Source organism: Ambystoma mexicanum, chromosome 13, assembly GCF_040938575.1.
Source record: "Ambystoma mexicanum isolate Mex_15411 chromosome 13, UKY_AmexF1_1, whole genome shotgun sequence".
Taxonomy (NCBI): Eukaryota; Metazoa; Chordata; class Amphibia; order Caudata; family Ambystomatidae; genus Ambystoma; species Ambystoma mexicanum.
In genome coordinates this window covers 832,210,864-832,224,863 of record NC_090938.1, presented here as the reverse complement: position 1 = coordinate 832,224,863, position 14,000 = coordinate 832,210,864, and the positions used below count along the sequence as shown (strand labels likewise).

The 14,000-nt window shown below is 45.8% G+C and overlaps 1 protein-coding gene across 1 annotated transcript in view; it reads right to left on the bottom strand.

Annotated features, from left to right (window-relative positions):
- DHX16 (DEAH-box helicase 16) overlaps positions 1 to 14,000 on the bottom strand; it is a 317,650-nt gene that overhangs the window by 280,941 nt on the left and 22,709 nt on the right. The window lies entirely within an intron of this gene.

The window sequence follows — 14,000 nt, the reverse complement described above, 5'->3', positions numbered from 1 at the left end:
AGGCACAGAAGTTATATTTCAATTTTTTTAAAGAGTATTTTTGTTCTATTATTTACTTGCCCAAATACCCCCAGGTCTACTTGAGAATTAGTGTTGCACACTCTATTAACGCCAACTTCCACAAGTGTTGAGTGAAAGACTGGCACCTCAAGCTCCTATCCAGAGCCCTGACCACACCGAAACCTCACGATGCAGGTGTTTTCCCCTTCTGGAACCCCTCAACCAAAGACTCTGCTACCCGCCCGCACTCTCCCCTCCCCTCTAAGAATTTCTACGACTCAGCGTTTTAACAATAGCCCCGATCACCACATCTTGAACACGAGACTCACTTCTATCCACACCATTGCCACACCTCAGTCAACATTCCAACATGCAAATGTGCACAGTGAAGGAGTGGCGAACGGTCCCATATTTTGTGGAGCTGCCTCAGTTTATAGACTTTGTCCCTCAGGCAAGCAATGAAGGACACGCTAATGTCACATCCTTGTGCCAATAGTGTGACCAATCCCCAGATGTCACTTCTCCACAGGGGGGATTCTCATGAGGCCAGCGAGCTGAGGCGGCTACCAGATAGCGCCCCCCCCCCTGGGTGTGGTACTCAGCAGGTGGATTGAATGGGGAGGGTAACCCCCCTATGGGACTAGTGATGACCTGGGAGAACACGGGATCCCCATAACCCACCTTACCACGACACACCTTCCTACCCCATCACACCAACACCATCCCTAATATTGCTATATGTTTTTGTAGATCTATCAGTATAGGAAGTACTGGGACAAGGAAGAGTGTAGGCTCCACAAAGGAAAAGTATCCTACAAGTACGGATATGAAGGAGAAACCAAAAGACCCACGGAAGATCTGCAAGTTGGTACTAAGATGACGAAGAGGCACAGAGAAGTGCAGATGGGCCAGTAGAACCAAAGGTAGCGTTCTAGCTGCATCAGAGGAGGTATAGAACAACCTATCAATAAGAGGGAAGAGGGACAACCAACGTCATCAGACCCGCCCTGAAGGAACCAGGAGATTCTAAGTCCAGACGGATAAGAGCAACCGGGAAGCTTACCTGGAGGCCGAAGTGACCCTGAAAGGCCTGTCATGGATGGACCGGTGAAACAGGAGCGGGCAACCCGCCGACCAGAGCAACTGGTACGCGTGGTCAGCTGGAGACGTGTGGCCTGGGAAAAGGGGAAAGCTGCGGAGCAGCCGCAGCCCCTGGAGAAACCAAGAGAGACCGACAGGAAGGCAGAGCATCCCACAAACAATCAAAAGATGCCAGTAAGCACCCTGCAGAGCTCTGGGTGGCCGGGCAGTTGGTGGGACCCCCAAAGGGAGGAAGATTAAAGAAAGACGGGCCTGGGGCCCCAACCCATAACAAGCAGCCTCCTAAGCCATCTTGCTCATGGCGGTACCTGGAAGGATAGTGAACCAGGTCTTCCAAAACCCAAAGAGGAAGGACGGATCTGGGACCCGCAACCAAAGAAGAAGAATCTCTTAAACCATCTTCTTCCTCGCAGTGCCTGGCAGGGTAGAGAAGCAGGCCTGCCCACAGCAGAGAAAGGAATGCAGGTCTGGGACCCCATCACCCATAGAGCTGAGAAACCAGTGGGGGTTTGCAGCCCGAACCAAAGGGCCAGGGGAATGTAGACATTCCCAGTGGCATTGTGAACTGCCGGAAAAATGCCTGGCGAAGGGAGGAAATCCCCCAGCACTCAAAGTACTGAGACCAAGACACCTGGAGAAGGGAGACATTCTCCAGGAACCCCAATAGTGAAGAAACGACATATGGGCAATAAGGAATGTCAGTGATTGAGCTGGAACATAGTCTTGTGCCTTGAAAAGGCATCAAGACCTGGGGAAGGGAGCCACTCCCTCAGGTAAAAAACCCACCTAAAAAGGTTGGAACTATACCTTTTGAGTTTGAACTGAGAACTTTGCCATTTGTTGATATCTCAACCTGGAACTTTGTTTTGATAGCTTGGAAAGGAATTGATACCTGGGGAAAGTATTCCTTCCCGCAGGTAAAGGTCCCACCTACAGTTGGAACTTGGATCCATTGCCCTGAAGAAGGAGTCATTCTTCTAGATCGAGAAGATCCATTACCTCTTTAGTTTAGTTACAAGTGTGAGGGACAGAGTAGGCTTTTGACACATGATGGTGGACTCTCCTTTACTTGGACATTGACAGAATCCTAAATTCCTTGGTTGGGGCAGGGAAATCCCTCTTAAAATTAGGGAGGGATAGGTTTCATCTTTAATTTGATTAAATGAACATTTGTCAACAAGCATTCCACCTGTGCGTCAGTCTCCTCCTGCACCTCTACACCAGCGAGAACAATAAATAGGTTTAAGAGAGCCTCTTTCCTTGGTTCAGCTCTTTCTTTAGTCAGTCATTAGACCAGTCTGATTTACAGTGTGCAAGAATAGTTGCAGACTTGGAGCAACCCCTCTCCCGCAGACAGTCTGTGTCTCTGAACCGCATGCCAGCCTTCTGGCGCAGCCTATGGGCGTGTGTCCAGAGTCTGGCTGCTGTGTTTCCCGTATTGTTATCCAATGTGGTGTAGTGTGCACAGTATGACATGCAATCAGGTCTCGTGCCTTCACTTTGTGGAACAAGAGAGCACTGTGGCATTTGGGAAGGATCACATTGTACTTGTTCCCTCCCCCAAATCCCAATTTTCACACTCTGAAACTACAGCCCTCATTGGCTCCTGATGCAGAGCGGTTTATTCACAGAGAGCTGTCCACAGTAAAAGAGAACAGATTGAACTTCGCCACATTAATGATATCCTGTAATCCATCATCACTGAAACCTGTGCAGGTATTCACATACATACAAAATGTCTAACGTAAACTGAATATCTTTTTCTACGAAAAGTAACACAATGTACTAATGACACAGAATAAGAAACAAAAACAGACATTTGACACAAATTTCCATGAAAGAGAAAGAAGGATCCATACTTCACAAATACATCAAACAGAACACGCAAAAAAAGCCTCCAACACTGGGTGTGAATTATTTAGAAGGCTGCAAACCCTCTAGAAAAGGCTGATGGAATATCCGATGCAGATGTTGCAATGGCCCGTTAACATCATCTGATGCCTCTTCCATCAAGTGCTGGTTTTCTCTACGTTAGTCATGATGGAGAGCGAGGATTACAAGTTTTACTCCCTCTGAGAAGATCATTTCAAAAAGACCCTCAATAGATCCTAAATCACGGTTATCGAACCTGCTTTCACAAGATGGGGCATGTTACAACTATAGCCATTTGCTAATAAAGAGAAACCAAAATACTGAGGTTTTGCCTAGAGATTCCTAGTACCAAGTCTAAGGAACATGCACTTTTGATCCCACGGTCAGATTTCTCTCTGTCCAAGTTCCCACAGAGCCCATGTTTACCCAAAGTAGAGATGGAAGTGCAAGGAGATTCTGATAACTCTTGTTTGGCTACGTCCATGGAGGTATTCCAGACAGACCACACCGGAGACTGCCCTGCAGCCCAGATCTCTTATCCAAGATAAACCCCTGGCCCTCTGTGCACCATCACAGCCTTCAATTGCTGAACCTGACCGTGCGGCTCCCAAGTACTTACAGTATTAGCACTTGAACCAGCCAGAAGAGTGCAGGCCTGTCACACAGGCTCAAAAAACACAATTTCTCAGATCATTTTATACATCCAAGTGGAAGAGCAACTGCCTGCAGTCTCTGGAGGAAGAGACGCAGACCCCACGGTCGGCCAAGTAGGATTGGAACAACAACTTCTTGGACTGGTCTTCAATTTTCCTCCGTAAAAGTTCCCTTTGCTGTCCCAACTGCCTACAGAAGGAATCGCACACTGTACCCTTTCTTCATAATTCAGTGATCAAAGCAAGAGAGACTGAACAAAAATGCAATCCCTAAAGAAGTTCTTTTCTCCCCCATGTGAACTTAACATTGTGCCTTTCGAACACATGCATAAATCAGGGTTAAAAATGTGTCAGATTTATATCTTACTAGTCGTAACCTAGTCAAAAAAGGATCCCAAAATTCACGATCATTGTAACCACAAGCCACATATGTTTTCCATTAAGAAGCATAATCTTGGACAGACCACTTTCTTCTCTCCTCTCACCTGCCGCTTTCTGCCCCTCTGGTTAAGCAGACACGAGCACAGACACCCACCTTCTCGGTAATCCGGCCCATGAAGCGTGTGTCAGTGGAGGCTTTCGCCACTACTTTCCCTCCTCCTACACCTTCGGCTGACTCACACTTTGGCACAGCCCTTTCCAACTTTAATCTCCAACACTCTGGTTGTCCTTGCCCCGTTCATGAGGATCTGTTTGAAGCTGCATTCAAGAGCAACTCTTGGTACGATTATGGCCTTGCCACCCTTAAGCGCAAGTGTAGGGTGGCTGAGAGGAACTGGAGGGCATCAGGCGCTTCCTCTGATAAACTGGCCTGCCAACTGCTCCAAAAGGCAATATAGACTCTCTGTCCTTTCTAAAAAGAGAGCCTACGTCTCTGCGGCCTCAAACAACTTGGCCAAACTTTTCAAAATCTGAAAAGAGCTGGCCAATCCTGCTGCAGTCTCCGCTTCTCCTGTTCCCTCCCAGGCCCTTTGCACGACTCTGGCATCTCATTTCACTACTAAAACTCAGGACATCCGGTCCACTCTCTCCTCTCCCTCTCTCTCTCCCTCTCCCTCTCCCTCTCCCTCTCCCTCTCCCTCTCCCTCTCCCTCTCCCTCTCCCTCTCTGGCCGTATCCCCTCTGCCTTTCTCCTTTTCCCCCCTCCTCCTCCTCCTCTTCACTCCCGACAATGTTTCTAGACAAGTCCGATCTATGAAAGCCATGTCAAAGCAGGTGCTCCCCTGCTCCTCCAGAACCATTAAGGACCACATTGACAACCTTGCTCCAGCCTTTGCCGATTTCTGCAATCACTTTTGCCACTGGAACCTTCCCCTCCACCCTTAAACACTTTGTGTACCCCTCCTTAAAAAGCCCTCTTCCTCTCTCTTTGGCAAACTACCGCCTGATCTTCATTGCTCCTTTCCTGGGCAAACCCAAGGGTATCCTCCCATTGTCTCACAGAGTGGAGGGGGAAAATGTCTCCAGATGAGGGATGATACTTCCCCAAAAGTTGTAATGGGTTATTGCCAATTACAACCATACATCTACCTTCCCCGTCCTGACAACATTTTACCTAATTATTCCGGAATCACCAGGGACCACTACAACACCCATAATTTCTCCTGCAGTTTTTTCCCATACCACTGGGACGAAGAAGAGGAAAAAGAGAGCGGAGAAGATTACCCATGGGAACCAATGCACCAGGAATTCCTATGGTCAGTCACCATTTTGTCCCAATAATGAGGCCAGGCAAGGTCAATCCTCCCACTACAACCATTCCCACCTGAAATCTATGAAGACTCCCAGTCACTATAAAAAGCAGAACACACAAGCACACTTTGAGGGAGCTGGGGATGCCGGATGGAGCACAGAGGCCAGGAGGAGATTTCGAGGTGATGAGACCCAGGAAGGCCTGGAGAACCAAGGACTAACTGCTGATACAGGGGGATGGACCAGTGCCGGAGGATCACCTGGTTGAGGGGGTCTTCCGAGAGTGGGGGTCGAGGCAACCTGTGGCGAGACGCAGCATTCTTCACTTTCCCGTACCTATGATCCCGATTCTCTGATGTCCCAACTCCCCCACACTCCCCTCCCCCCCCAATCTCCATTTCCACACAAACACTGGGGGGAAGAGTGCAACAGGGTAATAATGCCAACTCTTTCACGTTGCATTGGACATGCCCGGCAATCGGGTAATGCAAAGTCAGGCACTTGACTCTGTGCATCCATCCGATACCAATTAGCTCTCCTCACACGGATAAAAGGTGGAACCTAGAGAAACACTATAAGCAAGGTGGAACACGAGTAAGAGCAGAACATGCAGGGCAAAGGCGAACCTACTGGAGCAGAGCAATGGACAGAGAGACGAGAGCAAAAGCAAAGGGTTGAGGACCCCAGGAGTTCCCTTTCTGGAAGTTCCTACCGCCAAAAGGCAGCGAACAGCGAAAGACACGTACAGAGGCCAAATCCCAGAAAAGAACACTTCTTTGTGTTTCAGGGATGCCCAGCATCTGTTGCGTTACTGTACGTTCGCTTGCTGAATTGCTGAATGCTGAAATCTTCCGTCCATGTGGTCCACACGGACGGTAGATTTCAGAATTCAGCAAGCGGACGTACAGTAACGCAAGAGATGCGCCAAACCCAAAAGGACAACTTAAATCAAGGCAACATGCCCCGCAAATATAATGGATCACAGCTTAAGGCCACACGCCTCCATCTAATCTTCTTACCAAGATACCCCAAACCCAGCCTTGATAAAGACCGGTTTATGGTCGAATCACGTGTCGGCACTCTGTGAAAAAGAATACAATTTCAATAAATCACAAACAAAACGCAAAACAAAAACATGTGGACCATACCTACTACGCTCAACTAAGTGAATGAAATGAATATTTATAATCAAATGCACTAGCGCCACACAAGTAGAAACACCAACAAAGCTACATTGACCTACACTTCGGGCTCCAAGAGCACGGGCCCTATAGTTTCTACCAACCGGCAGCAAGTGCAACGAGACCCGACTGAACATTCTGAGTAAAGGCGCGGCCACCACTAGTTCCTAGTGCTCATATCTTTCTCTGAACCCATCTCAAAATGTGGTTCACAAGTACAGTACACACTTTTCATTAATATACAGTAATGGGACAACCAGGCACTATACTTTTTTTTATAAAAATATGATCTTCATGGAAGAAAGGTCAAAGAGAAAAGCAACACACTTAACAGTAACAGGTCCCGCAATATCCCCTCACCTGCTCAGGTACTTTTTCGAAGGTTTATTATATGAATGGGCAGACGTGCGTCTTTATAAAATCTTGTTTGCAGTAACTGTGCGGCAGGTTCTATGGAAGCCTCGATATGGCAGTAATACCCACCATTTTAGTAATCTCCTGAATCAGGGGACCTTGTTGTTCTCCCCCTGTTGAATCGCAGTGTGTTAGAACTACAATTCCCTTCTGGATTGTAGTTTTGACACGACAGGCGCGCCAGCCCCGTCGGGGCGGTCAGTAGCGTATTTAAACACCGGCTACACGCTCATTTGGTAATACCTATTATTTGAGTATGCCTGCTTTTTTAGAATTGTGTAGAATTGTTTATTTTAAATCTGTGCTTAGCCCTTTGAAGATTATTGTCATTTGAATACTGCTCGTTAGGCCAGCATTATTTAGTGCCTCATAGTGACTCACTTGAATAACATTTTAAAACTGTGCCGCCTTCCTTGAAAAGTAATACCCACCATGTTAGTAATCTCCTGAATAAGGGGACCTTGTTGTTCTCCCCTTGTTGAACCGCAGTGTGTTAGAACTACAACTCCCTTCTGGATTGTAGTTTTCTCACCGTACTTCTTGACACGATCTGGCGCGTCGGGGGCAGCCAGTAGCGGTCCGTAGAAGCTACGAAGAAGTACGGCCGTCTACTCTGCTAGGAAATGGGCTTACAAGAAGTTCTGGACGCCATTAACCAGGCAAAACAGGCTTCTGAGGTAAGAAGTGTGCAATGTATGAACCAGTTGGATGTTTCTTCTGTTCATCTTCCAACGACCTTGGCTGTCTCCTCCTCCCCATCTGTGGAAGCTGGGAAAAAATTCCCGATTAAAACCGCCTGTCCCTGCAAAGATGATGAATAAGGAGGCCAATGGTTTAAAACCTGGCTCACCTCAACCTACTTCAGTACTCCGCACTTCCCTTTCTGGCATTAATATAGATAACCACGATCCTACAAAACATATGGGTTCATCAGAACTAGAGTGCTTTCTTTTGAACACCCGTTCTCTTGTCAAGCACTCAGAGGAAATTGGAGATAAAATCTTGAAATTGGACCTTGACATTCTATTTCTCACGGAGACCTGGATGTCTGAGGAGAGACACCATGTTATGCTCCTCGCCACTCCTGTAGGCTACCTTAGTGCCCAAACTATGTGAGAAAATGGTAGGGGGGGGGGGTGGCTATTGTTTTCAAACAGCACTTGAAAGTACATACTACTAACCCACCTAATCTAGAGAAATGTGAAGCTCTTATGGTTAAATTAAATATCAATGCCACTTCCTCCATTAGTATACTACTGTTATATCCACCCCCCAGAGTATCCAGTAAATTTGAAGAACTCCTCCTAGCCATTATTGGCTATATATCTAAAGATTCAACCTCTTTTCTTATTCTTGGAGACTTTAATTCCTGGTACAACAACCCTCTTGATGAAGTCGCCCTGGACTTAGTCCAAACATTGGAATCCATTGGTTTCCAACAACAAATTGATAGTGCCACCCACAAAGATGGCAATATATTGGACTGGATTGTTACTAAAAACGTACCCACTAGTATCTCTACTATCACAGAATTTATTTGGTCCGATCACTATTTCATTACTTTTGAATGCGTGATCCAAGATCCAGTAACCTGCACTAAGAACAACAACATTCCTTTGAAGAATTGGCGTAACCAAAAAATTTGACGCACACAGCTTTTAAAGAATTGGTTATTCCTCTTCTTCCTTCTCTTCAAGAACACCTTCCTCTTGATGAATTCACCAAACTGTTTAGGCTAGCTAATAACACAGCATTTGACAAGCTTGCCCACCCCCCTTAAACCTGTGAAACCGAATAAATCCACAAATCAGAATAAGTGGTTTTCCGAAGACATTCTGACAGCAAGACGCATCAAACGTTCTGCTGAAAGATGTTGGAGAAAAGCTCCATCCTTGGAAAAGCTAAAGTGTTACAAACAAGCTGTAAAAAGCTATAAGCAAACCATCTTCGATGCCAAAGCTAACCATTTTAACGATCAAATTCATCAGGCTAAGTCCCATAGTAAGGAAATCTTCTCCATCTTGGAGGAGCTAAAGAATCCCTCGGTCACCAACCAACCACAAGAAAGCAACGTATGGTGCCAAGCCATCCATGATGGCTTCAATCTCAAAACCGAGAAACACCAACAGGCTATCAAAGAACAACTTAACACTCTTCCATGGTATCAATTTACCACTGGAAACGGTTCTCGTTCACTAAAGTATCAGAACTGGAAGTTCTGGAGATTATTCATAAACTCCAACCATCTTCCTGTAAAGGCAATGCTTTCCCCGCTAATCTCTTTAAAGATTTTGCTGCCACCATAGCCCCCTGGTTCACACATTTTGTCAATCAGTCTTTTGATGAATCGTACATTCCTAATAATATCAAAGAGGCCTGGATTACTCCCTTACTAAAGGAAGAGAACCTTTATCCAGCAATTACCATTTACCAACTAAGCTGATGACACCAAGCTGGTGTTCACGCTGTCTGGGAATTATGAACAAGATGCGTGCAGAGTTAGAGAGGTCTTTTCAGCGATACAAACCTGGACGGCATCTAACTCATTGGCTCTTAATGAAGCCAAAATAGAGCTCATGGTTGTTGGCACCCCCCAGAGAATTCAACTTCTTGATGACAAGTATCTCAATTTTAAAATCAACAACAGTATTATTAAGGTTTCCGATCATGTAAAAACCCTAGAGGTCTACATGGACTCATCTTTCCTACAAAAGACATACAGCCTACCTTAAATCCAGCCTACCTTAAATCCACATGTGCGTTCTTCTCTAACCTTCTTTGGCAAATTCGCCTGTACTTATCCAAGCCTAACTTGGCTATAAATAGCTGGTGCAATCGTTAACTCTAAACTTGACTATTGCAACAGCCTGATGATGGGTACTTCTAAGTCCATTATAAGCAAGTTACAGACCATTCAAAATGGAGCTGTTAGAGCAGTCAATGGATTAAGTAAACATTCCAAGGTATCAGCAGCCAGGAGGAATCTACATTGGCTGGCAGTCAGACAATGATTCAAATTTAAAAGTGCTGTAACTGTCTTCAAATGTTTGTCCGGGATGGCTCCGAAATACCTCTCTGATAAAATACAGAAAGCACCTATCAGGAGACAGTTGCGGTCCAACAGGAATTTTGAGTTGTCACAACCCTGCCAAACTCTCAAAAGAACCGTTAGCACCATATTCACCTTTTGGGCTCCGAAGATTTGGAACTCATTGCCGTTGTCATAAAAAAATTCTGCATCCATCAGTATATTCAAAAAACAACTTAAGACATGGTTGTTTGATGATGGCACCGAGTAATTCATGTTCCATGCTTCTTCTGGTCCATGCCCTGCCTCCTGCTATCTGTTCTATGTATCGTTCGTCTTTGTGAGCGCTCCGAGGCTTTCGGGTGATTTTGCGCAATATAAAAACCAATATAGATAGAGTGTGCTGCACCCAGCACTTCAATGTTAGAAGACTGCGGTGAGGCAGCTGTGAATAGTTTCTGGAGACGCCTCACCTCACTGATGACCTTTGCTGCACTGCATTCAGGATAAAGATAATTTGTTGAATATTGACTGAATGCCCCAAACTAAGGGTTGCAGAAAGAAGAACGGCATGCATTTGCAAGATAAACAGAGTTTTCAGCTACAATCACAACGCATCTCTTGATATGATAAGTCATTTATAACGCGCCTGTACACAAGTGTTTTCAAGAGCAGCATTACATTTACATATTTGTGACTCTCAATCACTTCGAAAACACCCTAGAAGCCCAAGGCTTCACACAAGGAATCACGCCACCAACACATGACAAAGGGCGCACCTTGGACTGGCTAGCTGATATTAATTGTACCACCACCATACAGTCCAATATCCCCTCACCTTGGTCCAACCACAACATTATCTTATTCACGACCAACATTAACTCCAAGGTACTAAATAAGCATATCCCAACTATGCTGGCCCTTCGAGAAACCTCAAAAATGTCAGCCGAGATAAAATGCTTCCTCTACTCTCCCCTATACTAAACACACAGCATTGGTTAGCAACCCATCGATCCTAGTTAGCCTTTATAACGAAACCATGATAGCAGCAATGGAGATAATTTACCCCACAAAAAAGTACAAAATCCAAACCTCCGGCACACATTAACCTTTGGTTCACCCCTGAACTTAAAGCCTTACAGGCCCAAAAAAGATCTGCAGAAAACAAATGGATCAAATCCCCATCTCAAAAACCTTGTTCAAAACTTTAGCCAAGGAGTATAAGCTCGAAACCATCAAATTCAAAAGTGCAGTCTATAAATCAAAGAATTCTCAATGCCCAATGAAATACCAGAGAATTATTCACTATTCTTCAAGAATTGGAATCTCCAGCATCCACCATTGACCTTACGATCAAAAGACACACAATGGTGTACCAATATCCACAACGCATTGGCGGATAAAGTCGCACTCATACAATGCAAAATTGAACAGAAAAAACTAAACTTAATCTCAACCAAACCCCCCTCCCCCCAAGCAGTCACCCTCCACTAGACACCTCTGAAGTTACTAAACTCCTTCTTTCCACTCTCTACTCTAGACACAATTAACATAATCAAAAGTCTAAATCCTTCCAGATGCAAAGGGGATATCTGCCCGGCAACCCTGGTAAAAGATTGTGTACTGGAACTTGCCTCTTTCATCACTAATCATCAATAATTCATTTGCCACCAACACAGTCCCCAATGACTTAAAAACAGCCTGGGTTCTACTCTTAACCAAAAAACCCACTCTGGACCCCAATATGCCAACTAACTATCGTCCGATTACAACTGTTCCTTTCTTACTGAAAATACTAGATCGTGCAGCCTATTTACAGATCCAAAAACACCTCGAAGAGAACCACCTTTTAGGTCTAAGACAATCAGGTTTCAGACCAGGTCACGGTACGGAAACGGCACTGCACGATCTGAAATCACAAATGGATCAGTACAAGGATAACAGAGAATTATGTATCCTCCTATTATTAGATCTCTCCGCTGCGTTTGATTTAGTAAATCATGAAATCCTATGCCAACATCTAGACACAGCAGCCCAATTCTCTTCAAACGCCATAAATTGGATCAGGTCATTCTTATCCAATCGATCTATGAGTCTTTTTAGAATCTGCAGCAGCCCCCCCCAGTCCCGGTAACATGCTGGGTTCACAAGGCTCTTGCGTTTCACCTTCTCTTTACAATGCATTTACCAAACTTTTATTTGACAAACTTGACAATATGGGTATCTCGTATACTAATTATGCGGACAATACCCAGATTCTAATACCTATTATGGGATGCTAGGACACAAGACACGAAAAACCTAAACAAAATATACCTCGCCATCCAGGCCTGGTTGGCTAGCAATGAATTATGCTTTTTTTTGTTTTTTTTTTAAACAGATTTTATTGGCATTTGTATTGGATGCATACAAATACAAGTAAATTAACTAAAACAAACATAAACAACAACAGTCTTCATGCAAAACAGTTCCTCTTGCTTGGGTGGGCATGGCTGCAAATAGGGGTTCCGATATCACGGGAAGTGGGAGGGATCTCTGTCAAGAAGATCACCATATTGTCACACTGCTGAGACCGTGGAAGTTATGGGCAAGATGGAGGCGCTATTAGGTCCCAACAGTCTGTCTGTGAGCGGTCCAGTCTTTTTGTTGCTGCTGCATTTAAGGAAGCCACGCCCCCTGCGAGTCGCGTTGCAACTCGCTATGCTGACTTTCGATTTTGTGCCTACTACCGTTCCTGACATACCGAGCTCCTCTTTTGTTTTCTCGGTTAATCTCCGCGGCCCTTCGCCTTCTCGTTAGGCGACGGCCGTTCTCTCTTGCCTTTCCTTTCCCCTTATCTGGTCCTCGGTTCCAGCCTAGCTTCGCCCCCCCGTAGTACCCTCTACCTCGCTCGGCTGGTACCTGTCTTCCCCGTCGGCGAGGTTCCGGTTTTCCGGTTCCCTGTTGCTCGGGGTCTTTTCCGTCTTCCCTCGGTCTTGCCATCCCTCTCTTTCACCCCCTCTTTCTTTCGCGCACTCTCACATTCATACTCTCTTGCATTCACTCTCTCTCATTCGCGCACTCCTGCATTCACTCGCTCTCTCATTCATACTCTCTAGCATTCACTCGCTCTCTCATTCATACTCTCTCGCATTCACTCTCTCTTACTCTCACGGACTCACTACTGCTCTCTATTGCTCACGAGTTTTCTCTCTCTCTCTCTCCCCATACCTTTACCTGTCTACCGAAACAATTTACCTCCGTTTGCAGTCTTCTGTGCCTATGTTTGATCCTTCGGAAGCATAGAAGTTCTCCTTTGTGGCTCCACACTCCATCGCCTCTCCCAGGGCTCCTTCATCCATGCCAAGGAATCACAGTCCGGTAGCTGTCATCCATTGGAGTATCCACTGGACATTGGCCTCAAGACTTTTAAAGCCTCTGGATCCGCAATTCCTCCAATCTATCCTCGCCTGCAGCCTCACAGGGTTTTTTCTGCCTTACTGGCTTTTTCCCTGTTTTGGGAGGGGCGGACTCCCCAGGGTTCACCTGACGGTTTATTCCAATAACGGTCAAGGTGGCCTCCGGAGGAGACCGTCCCTATCTCTTCGAACGCAAGAAGGGGAAAGGACTCCTTAAGAAGGATACTGAAGAGGAGAGAACCGCGAAAGACCGGAGGAGAAGACAGAAAGTCGCCAGTCACAGTGAAGACCAAGGTGAGGAGACTCCTGGGGAAGGAACTGTGGGAAGTGGCTGTGACACATATCTAGGCGAGTGCGAGGGATCAGTTAATGCAAAGTAGTGGGGTTTATCAAGGGGGTTTATGGTCTGCCCTGAAGTGTATATCTCTCAGGAGGGCCTTCCAAGAGTCTAGAGTGCCACTCGCAATGTCTCCGCTAGAGATGATTCCATCTTGCCAGGCTCTGGTTTCTGCTGCAGTCCATCTTTCTAGTTCTTTCATCCAGCGTTCATGTCTAGGGCCCCCTGGTGTCTTCCATGCCATGGCTATAATTCTTTTTGCAAGGATACATGCAATGTCCATCAATTTAACAACAGGTTTGTATTTGCTTGGTCTGGGGTAGA